The sequence below is a fragment of the Lissotriton vulgaris genome, unplaced genomic scaffold (genome assembly GCF_964263255.1).
Source record: "Lissotriton vulgaris unplaced genomic scaffold, aLisVul1.2 SCAFFOLD_2304, whole genome shotgun sequence".
Lineage (NCBI taxonomy): Eukaryota > Metazoa > Chordata > Amphibia > Caudata > Salamandridae > Lissotriton > Lissotriton vulgaris.
This window is the reverse complement of record NW_028241034.1, coordinates 108,052-121,567: the sequence shown is the minus strand read 5'-3', so window position 1 is coordinate 121,567 and position 13,516 is coordinate 108,052.

Sequence of the window (13,516 nt, the reverse complement as noted above, 5' to 3'; positions counted from 1 at the left end):
GGGGTGTTTGATAGGTGATTGGCTCTGGGATGTTTGGCAGGTGATCGTCTCCGGGTTTTTGACAGGTGATCGTCTCTGGGGTGATCGGCAGGTGATCGGCCCGGAGGTTTTAGGCAGGTGACCGACTCTGGGGTGTTCGACAGGCGATCGTCTCTAGGGTGATTGGGAAGGGATTGGCTCTGAGGTGTTTGGCAGGTGATCGACTCTGGGGTGTTTGGCAGGTAACCATCTCTGGGGTGTTTGATGGGTGATTGGCTCTGGTGTGTTTGGTATGTGTTCAGCTCTGGGGTGATCAGCAGGTGATTGGCTCTGGGGTGTTTGACCGGTGATTGGCTCTGGGGTGTTAGACAGATATTTGGCTCTAGAATGTTTGGCAGATGATCAGTTCTTGGGTGTTTGATAGGTGACTGACTCTGGGGTGTTTGGCAAATGATCAGTTCTTGGGTGTTTGACAGTTGATTGGCTCTCGGTGTTTGACAGGTGATTGGCTCTGGGGTGTTTGACAGGTGATTGGCTCTGGGGTGTTTGACGTGGAGAAGTGTGGCTCAGGGGTTAGAGGCGGCAGACCCGGAAGCTGAGATCGGCCCTGGACCAGTGTTCAATTCCCCGCCTCGGCGGGTCTTGGGCTCAAAAATTCCACGGACTCGATAATTCTCGCTCAGGTGCCTTCTCAACTCACGGGTTCACACTCTGCGACTCTGGGCAATAGCTTGCTTAATCTCCACAATGGCCCCTTGCGGCGGGATGCCTGGCTTTCACCTTGTGGATACCCTGCCGGGGTTATCTCACAGGGGAATACCAGGACGGGTTCCCTAAGCAAGCGCCGGGAAACCCTTTGTGGGTAGCTGTGCGCTATATAAGCTCAAATACATTTACATTTACATTTACATGTGATCGGCTCCATGGTGTTTGGCAGGTGATCGGCTCTGGGGTGTTTGACAGGTGGCAGACTTTGGATTGTTTGACAGGTGATTGGCTCTGGGGTGTCTGGCAGGTGATCAGCTCTAGGATATTTGACAGGTGACTTACTCTGTGGTTTTTGGCAGGTGATCAGCTCTTTGGTGTTTGACAGGTGACCCAATTTGGGGTGTTTGATAGGTGACCGGATCTGGGGTGTTTGACAGGTTATCGGCTCTGGGGTGTTTGGCAGGTGATTGGCTCTGGGGTGTTTTTTGTTAGGCGATCGGCTCTGGGGTGTTTGACAGGTGACTTACACTGGTGTGTTTTCAGGTGATCGGCTCTGGGGTGTTTGATAGGTGACCGACTCTAGGGTGTTTGGCAGATGACCGACTCTGGGGTGTTTGGCAGGTGACCAAATCTGGGGTGTGTGATAGATGATCAGCTCTGGGTTATTTGGCAGGTGACCAGCTCTGGGGTGTTTGATAGGTGATTGGCTCTGGGGTGTTTGGTAGGAGATCGGCTCTGGGTCGTTTGGTAGGAGATCGGCTCTGGGATGTTTGACAGCTGATTGGCTCTGGGTTGTTTAACAGGTGATCGTCTCCGGGTTTTTGACAGGTGATCGTCTCTGGGGTGATCGGCAGGTGATTGGCCGGGAGGTTTTAGGCAGGTGACCGACTCTGGGGTGTTTGACAGGCGATCCCCTCTGGGGTGATCGGCAAGGGATTGGCTCTGGGATGTTTGGTAGGTGACCAACTCTGGGGTGTTTGACAGGTAACCATCTCTGGGGTGTTTGATGGGTGATTGGCTCTGGTGTGTTTGACATGTGATCGGCTCCATGGTGTTTGGCAGGTGATCGGCTCTGGGGTGTTTGGCAGGTGACAGACTTTGGGGTGTTTGACAGGTGATTGGCTCTGGGGTGTCTGGCAGGTGATCAGCTTTTTGGTGTTTGGCAGGTGACCCAATCTGGGGTGTTTGATGGGTGATTGGCTCTGGTGTGTTTGGTAGGTGATTAGCTCTGGGGTGATCAGCAGGTGATTGGCTCTGGGGTGTTTGACAGGTGATTGGCTCAGGGGTGGCTGACAGGTGGTTGGCTCTAGGGTGTTTGGCAGATGACCAGCTCTTGTGTGTTTGACAGGTGACTGACTTTGGGGTGTTTGGCAGGTGATCAGCTCTGGGGTGTTTGATAAGTGATTGGCTCTGGGGTGTTTGGTAGGTGATTGGCTCTGGGGTGTTTGGCAGGTGACCGACTATGGGGTGTTTGACAGGTCACGGACTATGGGGTTTATGGCAGGTAATCAGCTCTGGGGTTTTTAGCAGGTGACCGACTCTGGGGAGTTTGACAGGTGACCGGCTCTGGTGTGTTTGACAGGTCATCAGCTCTGGAATTTTTGGCAGGTGACCGGCTCTGGGGTGTTTGACAGGTGACCGGCTCTGGAGTGTTTGACAGGTGATTGGCTCTGGGTTGTCTGACAGGTGGTCAGCTCTAGGATGTTTGACAGGTAACGGACTCTGTGGTGTTTGGCAGGTGATCAGCTCTTTGGTGTTAGGCAGGTGACCCAATCTGGGGAGTTTGATAGGTGACCGGCTCTGGGGTGTTTGACAGGTGATCGGCTCTGGAGTTTTTGGCAGGTGATCGGCTCTGGAGTTTTTGGCAGGTGACCAACTCTGGGGTATTTGACAGATGACCAGCTCTGGGGTATTTGACAGATGACCAGCTCTGGGGTATTTGACAGATGATTGGCTCTGGGGTGTTTGACAGGTGACTGGCTCTGGGGTGTTTGACAGGTGACTGGCTCTGGGGTGTTTGACAGGTGACCGGCTCTGGGGTGTTTGACAGGTGATTGGCTCTGGGGTGTTTGACAGGTGACTGGCTCTAGGGTGTTTGACAGGTGATTGGCTCTGGGGTGTTTGGCAGGTGATCGGCAGGTTATAAGCTCTGGGGTGTTTGGCAGGTGATCGACTCTGGGGTGTTTGGCAGATCGGCGGCTCTGGGATTCTTGGCAGGTGATCAACTCTGGGGAGTTTGGCAGGTGACCGACTCTGGGGTGTTTGATTGGTGATCAGCTCTTTGGTGTTTGGCAGTTGACCAGCTCTGGGGTATTTGATAGGTGATCGGCTCTGGGGTGATTGGCAGGTGACTGGCTCTCGGGTCTTTGACATTTGATTGGCTCTGCGGTGTTTGGCAGGTAATCGACTTTTGGCTGATTGACAGGTGACCGACTCTGGGGTGTTTGGCAGGTGACCGACTCTGGGGTTTTTGACAGGTTATTGCCTCTGGGGTGTTTGACAGGTGATTGGCTCTGGGGTGCCTGCAGGTGATTGGCTCTGGGGTGTTTGACAGGTGATTGGCTCAGGGGTGTTTGACAGGTGTTTGGCTCTAGGGTGTTTGGAAGATGACCAGATCTTGGGTGATTGACAGGTGACTGACTCTGGGGTGTTTGGCAGGTGACCAGCTCTGGAGTGTTTGGTAGGTGATCGGCTCTGGGGTGTTTGGTAGGTGATCGGCTCTGGGGTGTTTGGTAGGTGATTGGCTCTGGGGTGTTTGACAGGTGATTGGCTCTCGGGTGTTTGACAGGTTATTGGGTCTGGGGTATTTGACATGTGATCGGCTCCATGGTGTTTGGCAGGTGATCAGCTCTGGGGTGTTTGGCAGGTGACAGACTTTGGGGTGTTTGACAGGTGATTGGCTCTGGGGTGTTTGACAGGTGATTGGCTCTGGGGTGTCTGGCAGGTGATCAGCTCTAGGATGTTTGACAGGTAACTGACTCTGTGGTGTTTGGCAGGTGATCAGCTCTTTGGTGTTTGGCAGGTGACCCAATCTGGGGAGTTTGACAGGTGACCGGCACTGGGGTGTTTGACAGGTGATCGGCTCTGGAGTTTTTGGCAGGTGACCAACTCTGGGGAGTTTGGCAGATGACCGGCTCTGGTGTGTTTGACAGGTCATCAGCTCTGGAATTTTTGGCAGGTGACCGGCTCTGGGGTGTTTGACAGGTGACCGGCTCTGGAGTGTTTGACAGGTGATTGGCTCTGGGTTGTCTGACAGGTGGTCAGCTCTAGGATGTTTGACAGGTAACGGACTCTGTGGTGTTTGGCAGGTGATCAGCTCTTTGGTGTTAGGCAGGTGACCCAATCTGGGGAGTTTGATAGGTGACCGGCTCTGGGGTGTTTGACAGGTGATCGGCTCTGGAGTTTTTGGCAGGTGATCGGCTCTGGAGTTTTTGGCAGGTGACCAACTCTGGGGTATTTGACAGATGACCAGCTCTGGGGTATTTGACAGATGACCAGCTCTGGGGTATTTGACAGATGATTGGCTCTGGGGTGTTTGACAGGTGACTGGCTCTGGGGTGTTTGACAGGTGACTGGCTCTGGGGTGTTTGACAGGTGACCGGCTCTGGGGTGTTTGACAGGTGATTGGCTCTGGGGTGTTTGACAGGTGACTGGCTCTAGGGTGTTTGACAGGTGATTGGCTCTGGGGTGTTTGGCAGGTGATCGGCAGGTTATAAGCTCTGGGGTGTTTGGCAGGTGATCGACTCTAGGGTGTTTGGCAGATCGGCGGCTCTGGGATTCTTGGCAGGTGATCAACTCTGGGGAGTTTGGCAGGTGACCGACTCTGGGGTGTTTGATTGGTGATCAGCTCTTTGGTGTTTGGCAGTTGACCAGCTCTGGGGTATTTGATAGGTGATCGGCTCTGGGGTGTTTGGCAGGTGACCGACTCTGGGGTTTTTGACAGGTTATTGCATCTGGGGTGTTTGACAGGTGATTGGCTCTGGGGTGCCTGCAGGTGATTGGCTCTGGGGTGTTTGACAGGTGATTGGCTCAGGGGTGTTTGACAGGTGTTTGGCTCTAGGGTGTTTGGAAGATGACCAGATCTTGGGTGATTGACAGGTGACTGACTCTGGGGTGTTTGGCAGGTGACCAGCTCTGGAGTGTTTGGTAGGTGATCGGCTCTGGGGTGTTTGGTAGGTGATCGGCTCTGGGGTGTTTGGTAGGTGATTGGCTCTGGGGTGTTTGACAGGTGATTGGCTCTCGGGTGTTTGACAGGTTATTGGGTCTGGGGTATTTGACATGTGATCGGCTCCATGGTGTTTGGCAGGTGATCAGCTCTGGGGTGTTTGGCAGGTGACAGACTTTGGGGTGTTTGACAGGTGATTGGCTCTGGGGTGTTTGACAGGTGATTGGCTCTGGGGTGTCTGGCAGGTGATCAGCTCTAGGATGTTTGACAGGTAACTGACTCTGTGGTGTTTGGCAGGTGATCAGCTCTTTGGTGTTTGGCAGGTGACCCAATCTGGGGAGTTTGACAGGTGACCGGCACTGGGGTGTTTGACAGGTGATCGGCTCTGGAGTTTTTGGCAGGTGACCAACTCTGGGGAGTTTGATAGTTGACGGACTCTGGGGTGTTTGGCAGATGACCAACTCTGGGGTATTTGACAGGTGATTGGCTCTGGGGTGTTTGACAGGTGACTGGCTCTGGGGTGTTTTACAGGTGACTGGCTCTGGGGTGTTTGGCAGGTGATCGGCAGGTTATCAGCTCTGGGGTGTTTGGCAGGTGATCGACTCTGGGGTGTTTGGCAGGTCACTGGCTCTGGGATGCTTGGCAGGTGATCGGCTCTGGGGTGTTTGGCAGGTGACCGACTCTGGGGTGTTTTATAGGTGATCAGCTCTTTGGTGTTTGGCAGTTGACCAGCTCTGGGGTGTTTGATAGGTGATCGGCTTTGGGGTGATTGGCAGGTGACTGGCTCTCGGGTGTTTGACATTTGATTGGCTCTGCGGTGTTTGGCAGGTAATCGCTTTTGGCTGATTGACAGGTGACCGACTCTGGGGTGTTTGGCAGGTGATCAGATCTGGGGTGTTTGGCAGGCGACTGGCTTTGGGGTGTTTGGCAGGTGACCGACTCTGGGGTGTTTGACAGGTGATTGGCTCTGGGGTGTCTGCAGGTGATTGGCTCTGGGGTGTTTGACAGGTGATCAGCTCTGGGGTGTTCGACAGGTGTTTGGCTCTGGGGTGTTTGACAGGTGTTTGGCTCTAGGGTGTTTGGCAGATGACCAGATCTTGGGTGATTGATAGGTGATTGGCTCTGGGATGTTTGACAGGTGATCGTCTCCGGGTTTTTGACAGTTGATCGTCTCTGGGGTGATCGGCAGGTGATCAGCCCGGAGGTTTTAGGCAGGTGACTGACTCTGGGGTGTTTGGCAGGTGACCAGCTCTGGGGTGTTTGATAGGTGATTGGCTCTGGGATGTTTGGCAGGTGATCGTCTCCGGGTTTTTGACAGGTGATCGTCTCTGGGGTGATCGGCAGGTGATCGGCCCGGAGGTTTTAGGCAGGTGACCGACTCTGGGGTGTTCGACAGGCGATCGTCTCTAGGGTGATTGGGAAGGGATTGGCTCTGAGGTGTTTGGCAGGTGATCGACTCTGGGGTGTTTGGCAGGTAACCATCTCTGGGGTGTTTGATGGGTGATTGGCTCTGGTGTGTTTGGTATGTGTTCAGCTCTGGGGTGATCAGCAGGTGATTGGCTCTGGGGTGTTTGACCGGTGATTGGCTCTGGGGTGTTAGACAGATATTTGGCTCTAGAATGTTTGGCAGATGATCAGTTCTTGGGTGTTTGATAGGTGACTGACTCTGGGGTGTTTGGCAAATGATCAGTTCTTGGGTGTTTGACAGTTGATTGGCTCTCGGTGTTTGACAGGTGATTGGCTCTGGGGTGTTTGACAGGTGATTGGCTCTGGGGTGTTTGACGTGGAGAAGTGTGGCTCAGGGGTTAGAGGCGGCAGACCCGGAAGCTGAGATCGGCCCTGGACCAGGGTTCAATTCCCCGCCTCGGCGGGTCTTGGGCTCAAAAATTCCACGGACTCGATAATTCTCGCTCAGGTGCCTTCTCAACTCACGGGTTCACACTCTGCGACTCTGGGCAATAGCTTGCTTAATCTCCACAATGGCCCCTCGCGGCGGGATGCCTGGCTTTCACCTTGTGGATACCCTGCCGGGGTTATCTCACAGGGGAATACCAGGACGGGTTAACTAAGCAAGCGCCGGGAAACCCTTTGTGGGTAGCTGTGCGCTATATAAGCTCAAATACATTTACATTTACATTTACATTTGTTCGGCTCAATGGTGTTTGGCAGGTGATCGGCTCTGGGGTGTTTGACAGGTGGCAGACTTTGGATTGTTTGACAGGTGATTGGCTCTGGGGTGTCTGGCAGGTGATCAGCTCTAGGATATTTGACAGGTGACTGACTCTGTGGTTTTTGGCAGGTGATCAGCTCTTTGGTGTTTGACAGGTGACCCAATTTGGGGTGTTTGATAGGTGACCGGATCTGGGGTGTTTGACAGGTTATCGGCTCTGGGGTGTTTGGCAGGTGATTGGCTCTGGGGTGTTTTTTGTTAGGCGATCGGCTCTGGGGTGTTTGACAGGTGACTTACACTGGTGTGTTTTCAGGTGATCGGCTCTGGGGTGTTTGATAGGTGACCGACTCTAGGGTGTTTGGCAGATGACCGACTCTGGGGTGTTTGGCAGGTGACCAAATCTGGGGTGTGTGATAGATGATCAGCTCTGGGTTATTTGGCAGGTGACCAGCTCTGGGGTGTTTGATAGGTGATTGGCTCTGGGGTGTTTGGTAGGAGATCGGCTCTGGGTCGTTTGGTAGGAGATCGGCTCTGGGATGTTTGACAGCTGATTGGCTCTGGGTTGTTTAACAGGTGATCGTCTCCGGGTTTTTGACAGGTGATCGTCTCTGGGGTGATCGGCAGGTGATTGGCCGGGAGGTTTTAGGCAGGTGACCGACTCTGAGGTGTTTGACAGGCGATCCCCTCTGGGGTGATCGGCAAGGGATTGGCTCTGGGATGTTTGGCAGGTGACCAACTCTGGGGTGTTTGGCAGGTAACCATCTCTGGGGTGTTTGATGGGTGATTGGCTCTGGTGTGTTTGACATGTGATCGGCTCCATGGTGTTTGGCAGGTGATCGGCTCTGGGGTGTTTGGCAGGTGACAGACTTTGGGGTGTTTGACAGGTGATTGGCTCTGGGGTGTCTGGCAGGTGATCAGCTCTTTGGTGTTTGGCAGGTGACCCAATCTGGGGTGTTTGATGGGTGATTGGCTCTGGTGTGTTTGGTAGGTGATTAGCTCTGGGGTGATCAGCAGGTGATTGGCTCTGGGGTGTTTGACAGGTGATTGGCTCAGGGGTGGCTGACAGGTGGTTGGCTCTAGGGTGTTTGGCAGATGACCAGCTCTTGTGTGTTTGACAGGTGACTGACTTTGGGGTGTTTGGCAGGTGACCAGCTCTGGGGTGTTTGATAAGTGATTGGCTCTGGGGTGTTTGGTAGGTGATTGGCTCTGGGGTGTTTGGCAGGTGACCGACTATGGGGTGTTTGACAGGTCACGGACTATGGGGTTTATGGCAGGTAATCAGCTCTGGGGTTTTTAGCAGGTGACCGACTCTGGGGAGTTTGACAGGTGACCGGCTCTGGTGTGTTTGACAGGTCATCAGCTCTGGAATTTTTGGCAGGTGACCGGCTCTGGGGTGTTTGGCAGGTGACCGACTCTGGGGAGTTTGATAGTTGACCGACTCTGGGGTGTTTGGCAGATAACTGACTCTGGGGTGTTTGACAGGTGACCGGCTCTGGAGTGTTTGACAGGTGATTGGCTCTGGGTTGTCTGACAGGTGGTCAGCTCTAGGATGTTTGACAGGTAACGGACTCTGTGGTGTTTGGCAGGTGATCAGCTCTTTGGTGTTAGGCAGGTGACCCAATCTGGGGAGTTTGATAGGTGACCGGCTCTGGGGTGTTTGACAGGTGATCGGCTCTGGAGTTTTTGGCAGGTGATCGGCTCTGGAGTTTTTGGCAGGTGACCAACTCTGGGGTATTTGACAGATGACCAGCTCTGGGGTATCTGACAGATGACCGGCTCTGGGGTATTTGACAGATGATTGGCTCTGGGGTGTTTGACAGGTGACTGGCTCTGGGGTGTTTGACAGGTGACTGGCTCTGGGGTGTTTGACAGGTGACTGGCTCTGGGGTGTTTGGCAGGTGATCAGCAGGTTATCAGCTCTGGGGTGTTTGGCAGGTGATCGACTCTGGGGTGTTTGGCAGGTCACCGGCTCTGGGATGCTTGGCAGGTGATAGGTCATGGGGTGTTTGGCAGTTGACCAGCTCTGGGGTGTTTGACATTTGATTGGCTCTGCGGTGTTTGGCAGGTAATCGACTTTTGGCTGATTGACAGGTGACCGACTCTGGGGTGTTTGGCAGGTGATCAGATCTGGGGTGTTTGGCAAGCGACTGGCTCTGGGGTGTTTGGCAGGTGACCAACTCTGGGGTGTTTGACAGGTGATTGGCTCTGGGGTGTCTGCAGGTGATTGGCTCCATGGTGTTTGGCAGGTGATCAGCTCTTGGGTGTTTGGCAGGTGACCGACTCTGGGGTATTTAACAGGTGATTGGCTCTGGGGTGTCTGGCAGGTGATCAGTTCTAGGATGTTTGACAGGTGACCAACTCTGGGGTGTTCGGCAGGTGATCAGCTCTGTGGTGTTTGGCAGGTGATCAGCTCTGTGGTGTTTGGCAGGTGACCGAATCTGGGGTGTGTGATAGGTGATCGGCTCTGGGTTGTTTGGCAGGTGACCGGCTCTGGGGTGTTTGATAGGTGATTGGCTCTAGGGTGTTTGGCAAGTGACCAGCTCTGGGGTGTTTGACAGGTGACTCACTGTCGGGTGTGTGGCAGGTAATCAGCTCTGGGGTTTTTAGCAGGTGACCGACTCTGGGGAGTTTGACAGGTGACCGGCCCTGGGGTGTTTGACAGGTCATCGGCTCTGGAATTTTTGGCAGGTGATCGGCTCTGGAATTTTTGGCAGGTGATCGGCTCTGGGGTGTTTGATAGTTGACCGACTCTGGGGTGTTTGGCAGATAACAAACTCTGGGGTGTTTGACAGGTGACCGGCTCTGGGGTGTTTGACAGGTGATTGGCTCTGGGGTGTTTGACAGGTGACTGGCTCTGGGGTGTTTGACAGGTGATTGGCTCTGGGGTGTTTGGCAGGTGATCGGCAGGTTATAAGCTCTGGGGTGTTTGGCAGGTGATCGACTCTGGGGTGTTTGGCAGATCGGCGGCTCTGGGATTCTTGGCAGGTGATCAACTCTGGGGAGTTTGGCAGGTGACCGACTCTGGGGTGTTTGATTGGTGATCAGCTCTTTGGTGTTTGGCAGTTGACCAGCTCTGGGGTATTTGATAGGTGATCGGCTCTGGGGTGATTGGCAGGTGACTGGCTCTCGGGTCTTTGACATTTGATTGGCTCTGCGGTGTTTGGCAGGTAATCGACTTTTGGCTGATTGACAGGTGACCGACTCTGGGGTGTTTGGCAGGTGACCGACTCTGGGGTGTTTGACAGGTTATTGCCTCTGGGGTGTTTGACAGGTGATTGGCTCTGGGGTGCCTGCAGGTGATTGGCTCTGGGGTGTTTGACAGGTGATTGGCTCAGGGGTGTTTGACAGGTGTTTGGCTCTAGGGTGTTTGGAAGATGACCAGATCTTGGGTGATTGACAGGTGACTGACTCTGGGGTGTTTGGCAGGTGACCAGCTCTGGAGTGTTTGGTAGGTGATCGGCTCTGGGGTGTTTGGTAGGTGATCGGCTCTGGGGTGTTTGGTAGGTGATTGGCTCTGGGGTGTTTGACAGGTGATTGGCTCTCGGGTGTTTGACAGGTTATTGGGTCTGGGGTATTTGACATGTGATCGGCTCCATGGTGTTTGGCAGGTGATCAGCTCTGGGGTGTTTGGCAGGTGACAGACTTTGGGGTGTTTGACAGGTGATTGGCTCTGGGGTGTTTGACAGGTGATTGGCTCTGGGGTGTCTGGCAGGTGATCAGCTCTAGGATGTTTGACAGGTAACTGACTCTGTGGTGTTTGGCAGGTGATCAGCTCTTTGGTGTTTGGCAGGTGACCCAATCTGGGGAGTTTGACAGGTGACCGGCACTGGGGTGTTTGACAGGTGATCGGCTCTGGAGTTTTTGGCAGGTGACCAACTCTGGGGAGTTTGATAGTTGACCGACTCTGGGGTTTTTGGCAGATGACCAACTCTGGGGTATTTGACAGGTGATTGGCTCTGGGGTGTTTGACAGGTGACTGGCTCTGGGGTGTTTGGCAGGTGATCGGCAGGTTATCAGCTCTGGGGTGTTTGGCAGGTGATCGACTCTGGGGTGTTTGGCAGGTCACTGGCTCTGGGATGCTTGGCAGGTGATCGGCTCTGGGGTGTTTGGCAGGTGACCGACTCTGGGGTGTTTTATAGGTGATCAGCTCTTTGGTGTTTGGCAGTTGACCAGCTCTGGGGTGTTTGATAGGTGATCGGCTTTGGGGTGATTGGCAGGTGACTGGCTCTCGGGTGTTTGACTTTTGATTGGCTCTGCGGTGTTTGGCAGGTAATCCCTTTTGGCTGATTGACAGGTGACCGACTCTGGGGTGTTTGGCAGGTGATCAGATCTGGGGTGTTTGGCAGGCGACTGGCTTTGGGGTGTTTGGCAGGTGACCGACTCTGGGGTGTTTGACAGGTGATTGGCTCTGGGGTGTCTGCAGGTGATTGGCTCTGGGGTGTTTGACAGGTGTTTGGCTCTAGGGTGTTTGGCAGATTACCAGATCTTGGGGTTTTGACAGGTGATTGGCTCTGGGGTGTTTGGTAGGTGATCAGCTTTGGGATGTTTGGTAGGTGATTGGCTCTCGGGTGTTTGACAGGTTATTGGCTCTGGGGTGTTTGACATGTGATCGGCTCCATGGTGTTTGGCAGGTGATCGGCTCTGGGGTGTTTGGCAGGTGACCGGCTCTGGGGTGTTTGACAGGTGATTGGTTCTGGGGTGTCAGGCAGGGGATCAGCTCTAGGATGTTTGACAGGTGACCGACTCTGGGGTGTTTGGCAGGTGATCAGCTCTTTGGTGTTTGGCAGGTGACCGAATCTGGGGTGTGTGATAAGTGATCGGCTCTGGGTTGTTTGGCAGGTGACCAGCTCTGGGGTGTTTGATAGGTGATTGGCTCTGGGGTGTTTCGCGAGTGATTGGCTCTGGGGCTTTTTACAGGGGATTGGCTCTGGGGTGTTTGACAGGTGATCAGCTCTTTGGTGTTTGACAGGTGATCGGCTCCATGGTGTTTGGCAGGTGATCGGCTCTGGGGTGTTTGACAGGTGATTGACTCTGGGGTGTTTGACAGGTGTTCGGCTCTAGGGTGTTTGGCAGGTAATCAGCTCTGGGGTTATTGGCAGGTGACCGACACTGGGGAGTTTGACAGGCTCTGGGGTGTTTGACAGGTGATCGGCTGTAGGATGTTTGGCAAGTGACCAGCTCTGGGGTGTTTGACAGATGACTGACTGTGGGTTGTGTGGCAGGTAATCAGCTCTGGGGAGTTTGACAGGTGACCGGCTCTGGGGTGTTTGACAGGTGATCGTCTCTGGAGTTTTTGGCAGGTGTTCGGCTCTGGAGTTTTTGCGGGTGTCCAACTCTGGGGAGTTTGATAGTAGACCGACTCTGGGGTGTTTGGCAGATGACCAACTCTGGGGTATTTGACAGGTGATTGGCTCTGGGGTGAATGACAGGTGACTGGCTCTGGGGTGTTTGACAGTGTAGGAGAGTGGGGTCTGCAATCCTATGGTCACCCCCGATTTTTGCTTTTTGCTTCAACTGGTTTACAACCTTCCCTGGCTGTGGGCCTGCTAATCAGACCCACAGCCTAGCTGTCTCTCTCTAAATTGACAACCATGTACTCTAGGTGCACATCCAATTGGACTGAGTCACCTTATCAGTCCCTGTACAGTGTACCTTAGGTACCCAGGACATAGGTGCACTCAGGGCCTACCAGGGGCTGCAGCATGTATTATGCCACCCCTGGCTGGCCATCCAAATCTGACACAACTGGCTGATCAATCAGCTGGGGCAAGGTGGTGTAATCACCCTTTGCTTTAGATATAGTATCCCTATATCTAACCCTAAAATGGACACATATCCTCCTATCAGTCACTCCTATGGCAGGCCTTATCAATCCTGAAGGCAGAGTGCTTGGAATTATGTGAGATGGTGCTCTAGCATGAGCTGAGCCTGTCTGCAGCTTTCAGAACCAAGTCCTTTAGCTGTTTCCATGATAACGCTATACCATATACTCTTAAGTGCATTATAATCCTCGCGGTTATTGCTAACTTTGGTATAGCATTATCAAAACATGTTGAGTAAGGTGTCATACGAATTGGAATACTACCCCCTCGCCAATTCTGGCGACGGGGGTAGCATTCCACCCTTCTAGAGGGACACGACATGTATGTAACTGTGAACCCCGGTTAAAGTTAACTCGAGCCTCAGCATCACAAAATGGATGCTGCCACCACAGACACAAGTCTGACCTCCTGCTGCTGGGAGTCCTTCCAGCGAGGGAGGCTTGGACAAAGGGTTTCCTGCCTTGGGAAGTGCTAGCACCACCCCAGACAGGATTTTGTGTATTGGGTAGGACAGGGCTGAAAGGAATGAGACATGCCTGGAGCACACAAGGTGTCCCTGTGCATACACCGGTCTAAACCAGTTCCTGGGGCACTCCAGCCCCAGTGCTGGCGCAATACCGGACAAAGGATAGGGGGTGTAACCACCCCCCCTTCCTGGTCCCACCCAGAGGA